Here is a 17,762-nt window from a genome sequence, read left to right on the forward strand (position 1 = left end):
TTTTCTATGGGACTGTGTCAGGGAAATCTCCCTCATTTGAGGAAAGACCTGGAGGAAATTAAGGAACAAGCAGTTGTGCTGTTTGGAGAAGAGCATCCCACACAAAGCAAACAGTAAGCCCAAGGTGGGAGCACATCTGGTGTGTTTAAAGAATGACACAGCGACCAATAATGCTGGGCAAAAAATGAGCAAGACGGCAAGTGGTAGGAGGTAGGTAAGGAAGGTAGTGGGGTCAGATCACATAAAGTCTTGAAGGCCATTGTAAAGATTTGCCTTTAACTTTGTGCCAGATGAGAAGAGCTTGGATGGTTTTGAAGAGGCTTGACTTGATTTAGATTAGAAAAGGATCGGGGCGCCTGGGTGGCTCAGTGGGTTAAGCCTCTGCCTTCAGCTCAGGTCATGGTCTCGGGGTCCTGGCATCGAGCCCCGCATTGGGCTCTCTGCTCATCAGGGAGCCTGATTCTCCCTTTCCCACTGCCTGCCTCTCTGCCTACATGGATCTCTCTCTAGCTCTGTCAAATAAATAAATAAAATCTTAAAGAGAAAAGAAAAGAATCACTCAGGCTGCTGTGTGCAGAACGGACTTGCGGGGTTGTGGGGTGGGGATGCTTCTTGCATTAATGTAGACTGAGATTTCTATACTGCTGACATTTGGGGCCACATTAATTTTTGTTATGGAGAGCTGTCCTGTGCACTGACCACTAGATCGCAGGAGCGCCCTTTCCTACTCTCAAGTTGTGACAAAGAAAAGTGTGTCCAGACCCTGTCAAAATCCCCTGCGGAGGAGCAGATACACAAAACTCCTGGTTGAGGACCACTGATCTGGGTGAGAAGGGGTATTGTCCCAGACCAGAGCAGTAGATGCAGGGGTGGGGAGAAGGGGGGAGATTCTGGGTGTATATTGAAGACAAAACACGCAGGATTTGTAAATATATTAAGTGTGGAGTGTGCAGAAAAGACAAGAGTTGGGATGATTTTACAATTTTGGGGGCCTGAGGCCCTGGAACAGTGACGTTACCACTTGCTAAGATGGGAAAGACGACAGGAGAAGCAAGTTTGATGGGCAACAGGTGTTTGGTTCTGGAGATGGTGGCTGAATCCACATGGGGATGCCCAACCAGCAGCTGAACATACGAGTCTGGCATTCATGGGTGAGGTCCAGGCTGGAGGCACAAATATGAGCACCGTTAGGACATAGGGTTCAAGCCCTGAGAAGAAGTGGGCTTACCTATGCAGTGAGTATGGACAGAGGTGTGTTTGGCAACATGATAAGGCAGCTTCATGATATCTGTCCCCTGGTATTTGTCCTGTGAGTATGGATGGGAGTGTGTATGGGACTTAGGACTTGCTTTTTAACCAGTAGAATTTGGCAAGGTAAGAAGATGTCACTATTATGATCTCATTATATTAAATCAGACTGTTTTACTGATTGGAGTGAGAGGCTGTCCTGGACTTGAAGAAGCAAAGAGCCAAATTCAGAATCACCTGTGGAGAGAGTTATATGGCAGGAAACCGCAAGCAGCCTCTGGGGGCTGAGGATGGTTTCCAGTTAATAGCCTGGAGAATCTCTCTGGACCACCCCAGCATGGGCTGCCCCCCAAATCACACAGCTACAAGGAAATGAGTTCTTCCAACAACCCGAGTGAGTTTGGAAGCAGAGCCTTCCCTAGTGGAACCTGCAGGTGAGAACACAGCTTGGTGGGCGCCTTCTCTCCTCCTTTGAGTGAGACCCAGAGCCGAGGACCCTGGTTAAGCTGTTTATGGCCTCCTGACAGCTAGAGATGGTAGAATAGTAAACTGAGCTGTTTAAAGTTACGAAACTTGTTATTATTTGTTATGAAGTAACTATTAAAAACAAAACAAGAGGCCCAAAATGGAGTTGCTTATGCTAAGCCCCATGTCCCCCAAACCAGAATTAATTATAATTTCAGCTGTCCCAGAAATGGAATCTGAGCCCAGGCAAGCAGACACCACCTGATCCCCACTCCCTCGGACCCCTGCCATCCCCAGAAACCAAGTCACCTGGCCATAACCAACCTGCCTTGTTTGCCTGACGTGACTTCCTTGCTCCTCCTCTCTTCCGCATATAAAAGTCTTTCATTTTGTACTGCTCCTCCGAGCTCCTTTCAGTCTGCAAGCAGATTGCTGCCCATTTCGTGAATCATTGAATAAAGCCAATAGGTTCTTTAAAATGTACTCAGCGGAATTTTTTCTTTAACACAACAGAAAACTCAAGCAGAAGGTCCGAGTCCCAGAGCACAGGACTGATGTCTAAAGGTCAGGAAGCTCAAAAAAACCCAGCCAGGAAAGGAGCCATCATCACTGACCAGTGTGGAAGAGGAAGGGAGAGCCAACATCATGATGAAAAAGATAGAATATTTCCAGAGAAGTGGAGGGAGTTCTATGTCTATAGGACTGACAGGTTGATTCATTTGGATCTGAAAGTTAATCATTGGATTTGGCAACTTGGTGGTGATTAGCAATCTTGTAAAATATCTGTGTAGGTGTAGTCGTGGGACCAATGACTGTTAACAGTGTCTGAAGTGCAAAAAAAATTTCAGGGTTTGGATTCAAATGGGAGCAATGGATATAAAGAGCAGTGAGCAAGTCTGACTTCTGTTTTGGAGGTCAAATCAGTTGGTTTTGCTGATGGATTAAATACGAGAAAAGGGAAAGGGGTAATTTATCCCAGGGGCTGAGGGTTTAGTCAGTAGGAGGTGGGGATGCTGTTTACTAAGATGGGGAGACTGGGACAGGAGCAGGTGAGGAGGGAGCAGGATATAAATCATGGTGAAAATAAGACTCCTGTTACATATTCATGGAGAAATATGCTGCAGGCAGCTGGCCATGTGATTATCAGCTCCAAGGGCGGGTTAGGATTAAAGACGTTAACTTCAGAGCCTTCAGCTTCTACAAAGAACTTAAATCAATGATGCTGAATGGAATCGGCCAAAGCAGTGGTTTTAAAACTGGGGCTGGGAGGCAAGGAGTTTTGCTCCCAGGGCCGATTGAACAATATCTGGTGACATTTTTGGTGGTCACCACTTGGGGGGGGTGCGGCTGGCATCTAGTGGCTAGAGACCAGAGATGCTGCTAACTGTCCTGCAGGGCACAGGACAGCCCCACAGCAGAGAATCACCCACCAGGTATCAATAGCGCTAGGTTGTGAAAGCCTGATCGAGGGAGAGAGAGAGAGCGAGAGAGAGCGAACGCATAGCTACAGAAGACCCAGAATCAAGCTCTTCAAAGGGGCAGAGATGAAATAGAGAAGCAAATTGAGAATACAGGTCCAGGATGGTAGGAAGAGAAACCATGTGATTAAGAGGGCACTAAGGAAGCGGGAACCTAGAGACACCGAGTACATCCACGTTTGCTAGTGATAGGCGTGTATCGTGCATGGACCGCCTATGAGAATTCACACACCTTGCACATTTTTAAGTGGACATCTGAAACTTTTTAATCATAAACTTCTCATCACAATATATGTATATTTTATTAACTAGGTGTTGAAAATATTAAACATTTAAAAAATGAGATAGAGGGCACCTGGGTGGCTCAGTCACTAAGCAGCTGCCTTTGATTCAGGTCATGATCCCAGGGGCCTGGGATGAAGGCCCACATTCCTGATCAGCAGGAAGCCTGCTTCTCCCTCCCCCGCTCTCCCTACTTGTGTTCTGTGTGTGTGTGTGTGTGTCTACTAAATAAATAAATAAATATTTAAAAAGAAAATGAGAAAGAAAAGGATCGACTTCATTGGAATAACATTTGCCTGCTACAAGTTGATTTTTTTTTAAAGCAGAACAGTCTCATTTTCTATTATTTTATTTCCCAAACCATAGTAGAATGGAATGAAACCATTAAAATCCTTACTTGTGATTTTCCCTATTATGTCCCTAAAAATATGTAGTTTAATTTAAATATGAAGGAATGAGTGTCACTAACCAAAACTGATTGATATTCTGAGCACTTCCAACATCTGCCCTAATCCCCTTTCCGATGTTAACCTTTACCCTTAATAAGGAGAGTAAGCTCTAAAGGTGGAGCCCCAGGACTGCCCACAGAAGGGCATTATTTGAAACAAAACTGGTATTTCAACTTTGGTATCAGCCCAAGTCCTACACTCTAATAAGATCTGAGAGGAGTGTCTTGATCTTCCAGGAAGGAGAGGAGTATCCTGATATCAGACCCAAGAATGGGCATATCACCTATCCTACAGAGTACACATGGAGTTTGGATCTGGAAATGGACTCCCTTAAAATGATCTGCACATAAGGATTCTTTATAGAGATTTTTTAACTACCCTTGGGGACATGGTACCCTACACCCACAGGTGTAGACAAATATTTTACAAGCTATGCTGGGAATGAGGTGGGGAGAGAAATATGGAGGTTGTTATAGGAAGGTAGAAGGTTAAAGGAAGTCTTTGTTTTGGGTTTTTTCCTTTTGTTTTTAAGAAAAAGGTCATTTGTCTTCTGACTGGAAGGATCCATTGGAACAAGAACTTGATATTGACCCTGGGAGTGGAGTCCTGGAGAGGGCTGGAAGAAACAAATCCCAGGCACAAGGAAGAACAAACCCTAGCTGGGGATGTCTGCTCTTCTCAATAAACCTGCTCTGTATTCAACTCTTTCTGTGTTTCTTGTACATTTCTCCAATTACCATGTAAATTCCATTATGCCAGGGACTTTTCTGTGTCGTTCACCACAGATTTACAAACACTCAGGGCAGTGTGTAGCACACAGTAGGTACTGACTAAATATTTGTTGAGTAAATGTCTAAAAACAAATTAAAAATGGATACAAATGTAGGTATAGATTTGATTGGGTGGTGGTAGGTAAGGGAATTCCTGCACAAAGGGCTTTTATTTTCTTGAAGTGTCACACTAGCGATGATGTTTTGGAACACAGGTGAGGTTTGGTGGGGTGAGGTCCAGAGCCGATGACCAAGAAAGGATTCTTGAGACGTCTTAGGTGCAAATGGTGGTTTTATTAAAACACAGGGACAGGACCCAAGGGCAGAAAGAGCTGCTCAGACAGAGGCATGGTTGACTGGGAGCTGAGGAAGGTGAGGACAAAGGGGGTGTCCAGAAGGACTGTCATATGCTAAAGAAGAATTTCAGGATAAGGGAGACCTGGTTATTGTCAAGTCAAGGCTGTTTTTGCCTCTAATGTGGGAAAGCATGAAGACAGTCGGAAGTTTCCTGGAGATATGTTACTTTCCTCCTATCACACATCCTTGTCAGTGGCCTTTGGGCTTTGAAGAAATTCAGTTTTATTACACTTCCCTCCCCCTTAGCCTCCCTCAATTTTATGGAGGGGAGGGTGATGTTAGGGCTTCCGGAAACTGAGGTATGGGTCTCTGGAAGTCAGGCTATTGATGAGAAAGCTTCTTCCTTCCTTGTAAGTCACTAGGGCATTCATAGATGGAGGGATACTCCTGTCCTGCAGGATTGGGATCTCTATCAGTTAAGCATCGTTTTTCCTTTAGGGCAGCCAGGAGTGCATGAGGAATGTTACACATATGGCTTGGGGAGAGGGTGTAGGGCGCCAGCTTCTGCTTTGTCCTAAGCTTGCCTTCTGCTCCCTCATCCCTAGGACAGGAGCTGGGAGTGAGGTGACAGTTCAGAAGAGGTGGGGCTAGGGATTGTTGAGGCAAGTCTTGAAGGAGGGAAAGCAAACTCACTGGAGAGACAAGGGAGTTTGAAGCCAGGGTTGAGTATCCACTGGAGAATTGTGCTCAAGTGTTTTAAAGTACAGCAGGTTGGCTCAGCTGTATGATTCCTTCCTGGTTTCTGGTGCATGCCGCTGGCATTGGTAGAATCATTTCTAAAGAAACAAAGAAAAAGAGGATAAGCCATTCTTTCACAAACGATGATGAATCAAGTTTTGAACATGCTGGGTTTTGAGGCACAGGTGGGGCATCAGTGAAATAGCATGAGTAGGTAGTCAGTTACACGGGCCTGGTGGGTAGGAAAGAAACAGATGGTCGTGTATCAGTGGGAGAGATGTTGGCTAGGGAATGGGAGCTGAAACCAAGGGCACAGTTGATATCACTACAAGAGAGGGTAGCTTGGAAGAGAAAGGTTAACTGAACCCCCCGGGGAAACCCTGATGGGAATGTCACATGCATTTCTCAGGCATGCCAATGTTGACACAGATTACTGTAACTCCTGGGGGCCAGAAGCCATGTCTTTGAGATTCATTCATTCTCTGCCTCTGGCATAGCGTGGGCCACATTGAAGGTAATTCTAAAATTCATTCCGATTTGATTTTCATTGCACTTTTCATTTACCAGAATCTTGTCATGGTTTGCTAGTGTATCATTTTCTCGAAAAGATTAAATAAGGACCATTTTACAAATATGAGATGAATGCCTGAAGGGATTTTGTTTAATTCATTCATTAGCTCGGGAACCACTAAGATGTTACCACCACTTCAAGCAAGAATCTCAAGGCAGACACATATACAATCAGTAATACTTAAACGAATTTGCTTTGATAGATGCAAATAGATATGCAAATAGAATGCAAATGGATGCAAAACTGCCTTCTACAAAAGGAAAGGGGGTCAACTGTACTTCCAGTGGACAAAATTCACTTACATATAGCTAGACAAGATCATCTGCATCCACATCAATTATGTACAATCTATAGAGTTGCAAAATAGCTCAAAGACAAGAAAGGCACAGAATATCCCATAGAATTGGTCAGCCCAGAAGGGTACATGAGACAACACCTGTTTTCCCTTGGAAGACACTATAATCTTTTAGGTTCATTTCAATGTCTTTCGTGATTTTGCTTATGCTTTAAAAGAAAAAAAAAGTTACCCTTATCATTCTTATTAGTTTGAAAAAAAACTAATAAAATACTAGTCTGTTATAAAATACACATGGAAGAATGTTCTGGCACTATCATATCCAATTTGGGGTACTAACTGATGAGGAAGATGAGGCAGAATTTGGGAGCCCGTAGGATGAGTCTGTTTCCGGTTGGAATGGGAAACATTTAAGAATCAAACTAAATGATCTCAAATCCACTCTGGAATTAAACAGGTTATAAGGAAAATACAGAAGATGTTGAAATGGACCTGTTGGCTCATTGTGAGCTTTCCTGGTCGAATTGAGACCTCTACCATGATGCTTGTCCTCCATGTCCCACCCGTCCCATACCTGCTATCCTGTCACCAAAGGGCCACCAGACTTTAGGCTCAGTCTGCAGTTCCAAATGGAAACCCTCTGTTCCCACAGTAGTGGACAGGATGACTCTGGTTGCTGGTGGAAGCGTCAGCTGCTTTAGTCCAACAGTTCAAGAGAGGATCAGAAGAGCATAAGGACGATATTGGAAAAAAATGCTCGGGCGAATTTCCAGAACACAATATTTCTCTTTGCAATTTTTGAGTGTTCTCTAGCCAACCTGCCAAAAAAATTGTGAAAACTATAAATAGAGAGGAGTGGGACGGAGAAATGAGGACCTGTCACATAGCCAGCAAAAATAGGGAACTGAGAATCTTCCAGAGATTCAGAGTCAAAGGGGGTTAATATTTACTTAGAAAAGAAGTCGTGGGCACAAGTTCTAGGATGAAATGAAGGCAAGAGAGGGAAGTTAGGGAATCGAGAGAGAGAGAGACTTGAAGATAAAAAAAGTCAACTTAAAGTCTCATTCCTCATTAAGGAAAGTACAGATCAGAGAAGAGGGGAGAGACTGGGATATAGCTGATCGCTGATTGTGTCTGGCTCTGATTAGAAGCTTTGTATCCACTTTTTAATTTCATCTTCCAGCCTGTTTACTGGATTCCAGCTTCTATTTCCTATGAAATAGGTACCATCACCAAAGACGAGAGTCAAACATGTAACAGTAGTCAAATCTTTAACAGTGTGGACAACTAACTAACCAAAAGCTGGCCCGGGGACCCCTGCAGAGTCAAGTGTTACACGCCCAGTGCCTGGATCGCGAGGCCATGGTAGGGATCTTGGGAAGGGTTCAGGGTAGGGAGACACACCGCAGCTTCTGGCCAGAGGCTAGTCACCAAACTTTGTGTGGATGAAGGGGTGTGTACCAGCTGAATGTCAGCTCCCAGATGAAACTGAGGGAAATGTCCTTTGGGAAGGTTTCCGCTGACTCTCTGCCTTTTCTTCGTCCTCCCCAGGGTGTTCCATTAGCATTTGGGGTCTGGGGTCTTGCCTGTTGCCCCTGGCTTTGGTGGGCCATGCCACTGCCACAGCCAGGGCTCCAAGTGGCAGTGAACTGTATGGGGTCTTGACTGTCACCTCCTGACTCTCGGAAGGAGAACAGGCAGCAGGGATTTTCATTCTTTGTTGGCACCTACTCTCTTCAGCAACCCCAAGATCAGTACACCAGGCTGCACAAGCTCAGGTTCATGTCTTTACCAAAGGCTGGCAGTAATTTCAGAAAGGAATGACAATGAAGGTAAAAAACAGTTCAACTACTCGCTCATCTGGACTTCTAGGGCAGGTGGGTTTCCCAGACAACTTTGTTCCGTCGGTCTTGCACCCTTGCCCCCCCTCTCGGTGCCTTGGTGATGAGTGTGGGCCTTGCTCTTTGCGCTGCCTGAATTTGCCCTTGTCACTTATTAGCACTGTGGCCCTAAAAGTCTGAGAGGCTAAAAGTCATGCCTCTCAGAGCCAATCGGAATAGCTTATTAGACCTATTGATTCTGGCATAGTGGGCCTGTGCGGAAATCTCTCTTCTTCATCCCTCCTCCTTCTCAGTCTTCCCCTCCTCCACCTCATCCTCCTCCTTCTTTGATGTGTAAACCAAGGTATTTGGGGAGCAGGGAATGATGTGATGTTTGGGATTTACTTTAAAATATATTCCAGACCTCCCCTCTCTCCCAAAAACAAAAATACAGGCACTTTGGGTGCAGTAGAAGGAGGAGGGCCTATGAAACAGTTGGGGAAGCAGAGTGATAAGTACTCGGAAGGGCCGGGATCCTTCTGCTCTACACACTTTGGTGTATGCTTGAGAATTTTCATAATAAGAGTAAACAAACAAAGACCAAATAATGAGGCTTTCATTCCCTATATCCAAATGACCACAACAGGGCATAGAATGCACTTTCATAATTGCTCCCCTGGCAATTTATTCTGATTCTCCAAATAAAATTCCAGCTCTCATCCTACCTGTCATAGTCTCTGGATATTGACTGGGAACGTTTTCCTCAACAAGGCCTTGCCAGGCCCACTGCTAGGGAATGTATTGTTTCAGATTCTGTACTCAGGTTTTAAAGATTTTTATTTATTTATTTATCAGAGAGAGAGGGGGAGAGAGCGAGCACAGGCAGACAGAATGGCAGGCAGAGGCAGAGGGAGAAACAGGCTCCCTGCTGAGCAAGGAGCCCGATGTGGGCCTCGATCTGAGGATGCTGGTATCATGACCTGAGCCGAAGGCAGCTGCTTAACCAAGTGAGCCACCCAGGCGTCCCTGTACTCACGTTTTTTTAAAAAAAGTGACCAGTTTCCCGTTTGGAGTGACTGGAATGTAAGACTCACTGTAAGCCATTGTCTTGCTGTGTCCCATCCCTTTCTAAGGATTGCTCATGCTATCTCTGGGAGATCACAGCATTGGGAGGGGCAGCCCAGTCCTGGGCTATTACAGCAAAGCTGCAGCCTGAAGGGCGCGTGTGAGATCTGTGGTTTGAGCTGTCAGAGTCTCACGGAGAAAAAAAAGAGAAATGAATCATCATTTGACCATGACATTCCCACTAAAGGGGAGGACAGTGGGAGAAAGAGCAAGGGAAGAGGAAAGAAAAATCTCAAAATAAATGTGGGGTGGTCGGCAGGAGGAGGAGGGGGTCTTGGAAATTGGGGGCAGGTGTGGCGATCAAACCAACTCTAGCCACAAACACACGATTCCGCCCATTCTAGAGCGGACTGGACATAAACATGCTCGCACATCTACTTGTCGGCTGCGTTTTGTCGGCCGGCCGGTAGCGAGGTGATTCTTTAAGAGCTCTGAGAACCCAAACTTGTGGCCGCCCCGCAGCTGAGCTGAAGTGGAGCTGGGAGCGGCCCAGACGACCCGGGGCTGCCAGCTGACCACCTTCCTCCCTACAGATCGCTGGAGCCAAGCTCAGCGGGGGAGAAGCCAAGCTCGCAGGTGGGTCACGGGGCTAAGGGCGAAAGCCGGGTTCCCACAGAGGCCTCCGCGCCCAGGCGGCTGCAGCGGCGGCGCCTGGGGACCGGAGGCCTGACACCCGGACGCGCCCCCCTCTCCGGACAACCGGCCGCAGAAGTAAAGGGCCAGCATCCCGCCAAGGCTATGCTTCCCGCGGGACAATCTCGGGAGAAGGTCCTGGAAGAGGTTCGCAGGCCGATTTTCCGAGGGAAAGGGCGAGGTGGGGAGGGAGCGCCCCTGACCCTCCCCGCCCTCCCTTCTCCCGCTCACCGGGGCATCAACAGCCTCGGGGCTGCCCTGCAGAAACGTAGGCGAGGTTGTAGTGTCGCCCTCCACCGCTCGGGGGCAGCATCACCTGCTGGCTCGATGGTAGCGGCCCGTGCGCCTCTCTTGGTCGAGGCAGGCGGAGGCAGGCGGAGGCGGGCCTGTGGCGTCCTCTTTCATTGGCCATGACGCTGCCATGTTGGAGGAAGCTGTGCCTTCTGTGCGGTGGAACCGCCATGGCTTCACCGGTAGCGTCGGGGAGCGCAGCCTCCTACCTTTCCTCCTCGCTGGAGTGTCGGTGCTGAGAGGCGGCAGCCGGCGGGATGGAGAGAAGTAGGATGAACCTGCCCAAGGGGCCGGACACGCTCTGCTTCGACAAGGACGAGTTCATGAAAGTGCACGCCTGGGCTCTGCTCCCCGGAGCCGGGCTGTGGGTGGCCTGCCCTCCTTGGCCCTCTGGGGCCTCTCCTCGGGCTTCTCCTGTGGGCTTCCTGGGCTGTCCCCGCCCCCGACGGGTCCTCGGCGGGGACCTCACTGCACTTCGCATTGAGTCTCTTGGCCTCGGGTGGGCGAGGTGCAGCCTGGAGAAAGCACTCCTGTGAAATCGTGCACATTGAATGAAAAGGCCTGAAAGTTCAGGGCAAGTGGTTTTGAGCTAAAGGTAAAAGCCCCGGACCCGTAGGACCCGCCTCTGGTACCGTGCGGCACAGTCAGACTGCCGCTCCCCCAGCCTGCCAGAAGCCTCCCAGTGCCTTGTGCCTAGAAGCTGAGCGACTGTGCGTTGAAAACACCTCTGAACACACATACTTACCAGGAATCGGGTCAAAAAGGCACTTAACCTAACGTTTATGCCTGACTTTCGTCTTAAGCTCCCGGAATGAGAAATCTGAAAGACTGCACTGTCCTTACTGGTTCTGGTCCAGTACTACAAAGCATACCAAGCTCCTTTTCTAAAGTTGCCCTACTTCTCTTGGTGAGGTCAGCCTGAAGCTGGCAGCAGATAACTGTAGGACATAAACTTACAGAATAGAAATTTAAACTGAAAAGACTTTACTGACAGGAAAGGTTCATCAGACATAGCCTTGAAAATGTCCCAAGGTTTGAATCAGAGCCAGGAGGAGCTTTATCTGTTTTCTGTATCCCTCTGGGTCTGTACTTAAACAATCAAAACGTATATGTTTAATTTCTAAGGATTGGGATTTAGTAGCTGGTTTCAGTGTTAAAAAGTTTTGGCTCTGTAGGTACCTAAAATTCTGAAAAGAGTTTCAATTTCTTACTTTTTTATGGCTTCAAGTCATAATATGTTTTTTTCTTTTTTGGGTTAACCAGCTAGTTCCTTTTTGATACTTGCATTCAGATCACATCTCCCAAACTCTGGCTTTAAAAGTGCTTATGTCTGGATCCTCTGCGGTGTGGCCATATCATTTTTAATATGTAGGGATGCCTAGACGAAGGTATATTGTACTCTTGTTTTTGTATGGTGATGTTAAGCCACTGTAATAAAAGGTGTAAATTGAATGGAGTGTCTGAAGGAGAGCACAGCGTGAATTCTCGGATCCAGAAACCTTTTGTTAACGAAGGACACGTGATGAGGAGAGAGGTCATTGGAAGAAGAAAAGGCACACACACAGACTTAAAGAACGTCAAAGCACGGAAGTCTCTTTAGCTTGTCTGTCTTTGGACTTCGTCAGGCTTTCTTTGGGCCTAACACTAGCATTTTCTCACACTTCCTTGCCCCGCCATCTTTCTCACTCTGAGCTGACAGAATGCCTTTGGTCAAAGCAGCTTCGGAAAATAGAAATCTCAAAATAGCAGTTCTAAAGTAGGACTTAGAGGTAGGAAGAGAGCAAACTGGGAAAGTGGCTAGAATGCCAGCAATTCCATATTCTTTCAAGGCTCTGACATTTCTGAATATAATGTACAATTTGTAGTGTTAATGAACGTGACCCCTTCATACATAGAAGGAAAATACATGGAACAGCTGTTCTGTGTAAAGTGGTATTGATCTTCTATGTGGGAGCTGGAGATAAAGGTTATATGCAATTTGTGTTTCCGTCAGAGAGATGTTTTGTTAAGTTACAGTTCTGAGGCAGAAATGAGTGGAGAGCTTGCTGTCGGGGTTGTATTTCTACATAGGTGTCTTGTTTGGCACATTTTGGAATGAGACTGAGATGGTAGAAAGGGAGATGGGGTGGGGCTGCGGTTGCACCTTGGACACTGCATACATTGAGGGGTCCACGTTGATGCAGTCTTCACGGTAGAGCTGCAGTCAGGTTTACAGCAGGAAGTTGCATGGTCATATCTGTTGAGTTCGAGCTGACTGGTGGCAGGAGACTACTTAAAAAGTCATGTTTATGAGATCTAATGAGAAATAGACGGGGAAAGGTATGCAAAAGAGGTAGGTGATCAAAGTGCAGGAATGGCAGATGGGGAAGGGTCACCTGGGGCAGAGGCTTAGAAATATGAAAATCCTTTGGGTTGACAGCCAAATAATAGATGAGCAGGACATAAGGTATTGGTAGTAGGGGAGAAAGTGGCATAACAGATAAATTAGACCATTTACATGGGTGTGCTATTGACATCACATGTAGCCTTCCTCTTCCATCTCAACATATGACTTCATCTCCAGTTTTACAGAAAAATTAGCAGCCATCCCACGGGACCTCCTCCATCCTGCTGATCATGATCCCATTCTTGTATTTGTCCCCTTCTCCTCCTCGCCTGGTATGAGGAGGGGCTCTCCTTCCTCCTCGGGTTCAGTCTCCACTCTGGCTCGGAGTCCATGCCCTCCCGTTCTTCCAGGAGCCTGCGAGGATCCTCTCCCCTGCACTCCTTCCCATCATGCGCTCCTGTTTGATTCTCTCCCACTTGATTGCCCCACCTCTAGGTATTGCCCTGTCACTGTCGCGCATCACAGCCAGTGCTCAGGGGTTGACTTGACTTTCCCACCTTCCACCCTTCAGGCCCTGTCGTTCCACTAAAGTGTTCTTACCAAAACTGTTTCTAAGTCAGCGCACCCGACCTTTCTCTGTCTCCTTACTCGACATCACAGTAGACCAAATGCTCTGCATTGCTTCCTGTCTTTCTTCTACCTCTCTGATGTGTCTCCTGTGCAAAGTCATGCTCCTGGTAGCCACTGAATGCTAATTATGGGCTCAGCCCCGTGTTCCTTTCTTTCCCTAGTTGACCTTTTGTGCAGCTTCATGACCACCTATCAGCAGGTCAGGCAGATTCCTGTCTCTGGCCCACACACCTCCTGAGCACCAGTTCTGTGTATCGGACTTGCTGACCTTTCTTCTCGGATGTGTCTGTGGCTCCTCAGACTCATCAGGTTCAAGACGGAATTCATGAGCACCTCCTCCACTGAAAACCACCTTTCTTATTCTATTGCCTCTCTCAGTAAACACTTCATCCGTTTAGCCTGGAGTCGGGAAACCAGAAGTCAACTCCTACTCTGTCACCTTTCCAAAATCTAGTCTGTCACACCAAGTCCTGTGTATTTCGCTTCCTAAACCTCTTGAGTCCATATACATCTTTCCATCACTTCTCGTACCTTTGCAGTGCGCCCTTGCCATCACACCGTAGAAGCTTCTCACCCAGTCTCCATGCGTCTTTCTTGTCTTTCTGGCCCCTGGTCTACACTGCAGGCAAGCCACTCTTGTCAGAATGCGGATGTGATCTTGTATGTACCAGGTGACTGGTCAGTCCACCAGCTCTTGAAAAACCATTTTCCCACGCACTCGAACATATTTCAAAAGAATCAGTCCCCCATGGGGTAGTTTTCCTTGGTAGACAGTTTGTTTCTGTGCTGAGCCAGTCTGCCTCCTTCGAACTTCTCTGTGTCAGTTCCTCTCTGGAACTTGTGGCTTCGTTGGCACCCCGGGTAGGCACATGATGACCTTTTCCATGAGAAGTGAAGGCAGGAGCCCTCTGGATGGTGAATGTATGTACCCTCATGTTCCATAGGTAAAAGAACCGTGTGTGGGGGTGGGGGGGGTAAGTCCTTGAGGCTCCTCCCTGTTCTAATTGGGTGAACTGGGAATTTTGAGACAGGCAGCAGGTCCTGTGTGTCCTTGTTTGCAGGGAGCATGCATTCTGATGGACAAAACGGAAAAGGGGAAGAATGAGCAGCTGCTCAGATCTGTTTGTACTGTGCTGGCTGATTAGCTGTGACCTGCAGATGTGGGTCCCATCCTCAGCTCTGCTCTCTGCCTGCTTATGTCTGACTTGGGGCAAATCACTGTCCTCCGGCCTTCTGTTTGCTTGTTAGTATAATGAGGTGGTGCTTATCTATGTGATCTTTGCTGGCTCCTCTGAAAAGACTCCAGTCCATCCTGGCTTGCAGATAAGGAAACTGAGGCCTGAGGTGTGATGACTTCCTTTAAAGCCACACAGCTAGTTGGGGCCAATCACAGGCCATATCTCCTGACCCCCACGCATCAGTCCTTGGAAATCCTACTGTAATATGTTCCTTTCCAGAGGCCACAGGTGGGAACTGAGGGAAGTGGGACAATCAGAACATTAAGAATAGCCCAGTAGATGGCACAATGTCTGCATGCCTTGGCACCTGCGTTTCACCAATAGGGCCACCTCTTACCTTAAAAGAAGTTCCCACAGGGCTGGTGATCTTGATGCCTGGCCTGGAGCTTAGCTATGGTAAATGGGACCAGAGGGAAGTGATGGCTGTTTGAGGTGGACTTTGTTGACGGCGGCTGGAGATAGCAGCTGACAGAGGAGGAAGAGGGAAGAGTGACAGATGGCAGATAGCCGCATGCCCGCAGGTCAGCCACTGTTGCCCAGGGTCACCCATCCCCAGGAGCTGTCTTCGTATCACAGGAGCTGAGTGCTTACCCTGTGGGTTCTTAGTTCGATGTCACGTCTTGATGAGAAGATTCCATTCTCTTCCGCATCAGTTTGAGACAGGCATCGTAATGAAATTCTAATTAGCCAAATATGGAATGTAAGCCTGGAACTCATTTTATAGAGATATTTTCTTATGTGAACTACTTTCCCTGATGATAGAGGAGTTGTGACGATGTAACATCAGATATAGTTTATCTGATTGGCACTTGTAAGAAGGGTTCCTGGCAAAAAAGAACTGTTTTTTTGTTGTTGTTGTCCTCCCTTTTGATCTTTTCCATTCCTTTTTTTTTTTTTTTTTTGTCTTGTGAGCGGTCATCTGATTTATAAAAAGATGCAACAAAAAGTAAAATGGTACAAGATAATCAGTTTCAAAACATAAAAAAGTGAGTGTCTTTAGCCATAGCTCAGAACAGAGGAACTGGGTAAGGAGAATTGCTTGTATGAACTGGCAACAGGAAAAGTTGGTAAAGGAGAGCTGAGGAACTCTATTAAGACATAGGAGTGAGGGGCTCCATCATCATCTGGCATTCGCTCAGTGTCGTCTATATAGTTAGAGATGTCCATGATGGGAACTCCAGCAATCTTCTGGGTCTGGGTCAGCTGATGCCACAGTGTAACACTCTGAATTACTTCCGTACTGAGCAGTCATCTGCATAGTTTGTCTTGTGTGTACGTGGTAATCGTTTGAGTCTTGGCTCTTTCGCAATCCTTAGAGCCTCTTGATACTTTCACCCCGGTTTCTCAGTTTCAGCCATTACACAGTCAGTTGTACAACTGGTACACTTGGCACACAGCCCGTCCATCATTGACCGGTCAAGTTTGGCCTAAATAGAATAGTTGATAAAGTCGGTACCAACCAGGATATGGTAAGTCGGCCCAGCTGTGTGTTTATATTGGAAAAAGCAGGAGGGATGTTGGGGGACTTCTCTTTCCTTGAGTGCATGGGATCCTTCTTTTCTTTCTTTTTAGGTTTTAATCTGTTCTTCTCTGGGAGAAGGATCTCAGAGCTAAGCATTTGCTTCCCAGTCACATACTTTCTTGCTTTCTCTTGCTTCCCCATGTTCACATCATGCCCATTTCTCCTTGCCTTTGATTTTCTAATTCACTCTTTGTAGAACCATAAAACTTATTTAAATAAAATGTTGGCCTACTAAGTTATTATTAGTAAGCTCTTTGTTCAAAATTTGAGAGCAAGAAGTATTATGTAAATATATCTTTTTGTTATTTAACTAGTCTTACAACATTTAGCATCAAATTTCTTGAAACATTTAAACAAATTAATCACAAACTGGGACTTGGGCTCTTTATTTCTTTTTTTTTTTTTAAGTAATCTCTATACCCAACATGGGACTTGAACTCACAACCCTGGGATCAAGACCTGCATGCTCCAGTGACTGAACGAGCCAGGTGCCCTTTGGGCTTTTTGTTTTTCAGTTCCTCAGGTGAGGGGCTGCCTTAGTGGCTCAGAGGGTTAAGCTTCTGCCTTCAGCTCAGGTCATGGTCTCTGGGTCCTGGGATCGAGCCCTGCATGGGACACTCTGCTCAGCATGGAGCATGATTCCCTCGCTCTCTGCTTACTTGTGATCTCTCTCTCTGTGTCAAATAAATAAATAAAATCTTTAAAAAAAAAAGCTCCTTAAGTGATTCTAATGTGTGACCAGTGTTGAGAACTCTAGCACTGGATAATTCCTTTAAATAGCTCAAGAAATTAATTTTGAAAAGCGAACTAAAAGCCTACATAGATTATGATTGGTGTTAAATTGAGGGGAAAAAAGAGATAAAGAGAAGAAATCAGCTGGAACAGAGTGTAATTAGGTACTCAAATATTTGTTAAATGGATAAATACATTTACGGAATGTAGGGTTTTTTTTTGTCTCTTCATAAATATGTCAAATGGGTATATAAATTCAAGAAAGGAGTTTGATATAAAATTGATGAAAATGTTAGAACAGAAGTTTTTTAGAATTTCAGTGTTACTATTTCATGATGCTTTTAAGATGATCTCTCTGTAGATGGTGGGAAGATCTTGTTAGCATATGTTTTTAATTTCTCAAGCTTGAATAATTTAGTCACCGAACAAAGATTTAGAATGAGTTTTGGGAGACACAAGTCCTAGATTATGTCCCCACCTAGCTGGGTCAGAGATTTGAGAGCAGGGGCTGGAGGGAAGAGCTCCAAGGACATTTTTGTATACATGCTGATACCTTGGGCGGGAACACTCTTCCCACACTTCCTGTGGCTAGCTCCTTTGTGTCATTTGGATCTCAACTCATTGTTCTATATTTCCTGGTTCATCCAAGTTAAAATACATCCCATTTGTCACTCAGACCTTTACTGTGTCCTGTTTTCTTTTTAGCTGTGATCACTATTCATTAATCACTATTTGATCACTGTTCATTAATATAATGTTTGTTTACATATTTATTTTCTCATTTCTGCATTAGAATATCTGCTCCTTAAAAGCAGAGACCTTGTCTTTTCTTTTCATGACTATGTCCCCAGG

At 46.0% G+C, this 17,762-nt stretch overlaps 1 pseudogene; it reads right to left on the reverse strand.

Moving 5' to 3' along the window:
* Nucleotides 1-15,652: 15,652 nt before the first annotated feature.
* On the reverse strand, nucleotides 15,653-16,319 carry LOC123394214 (annotated as a pseudogene).
* Nucleotides 16,320-17,762: the final 1,443 nt, after the last annotated feature.

Source organism: Mustela putorius, unplaced genomic scaffold (genome assembly GCF_011764305.1).
Source record: "Mustela putorius furo isolate JIRA1106 unplaced genomic scaffold, ASM1176430v1.1 tig00002012_pilon_pilon_pilon, whole genome shotgun sequence".
In the NCBI taxonomy this organism is placed as follows: Eukaryota; Metazoa; Chordata; class Mammalia; order Carnivora; family Mustelidae; genus Mustela; species Mustela putorius.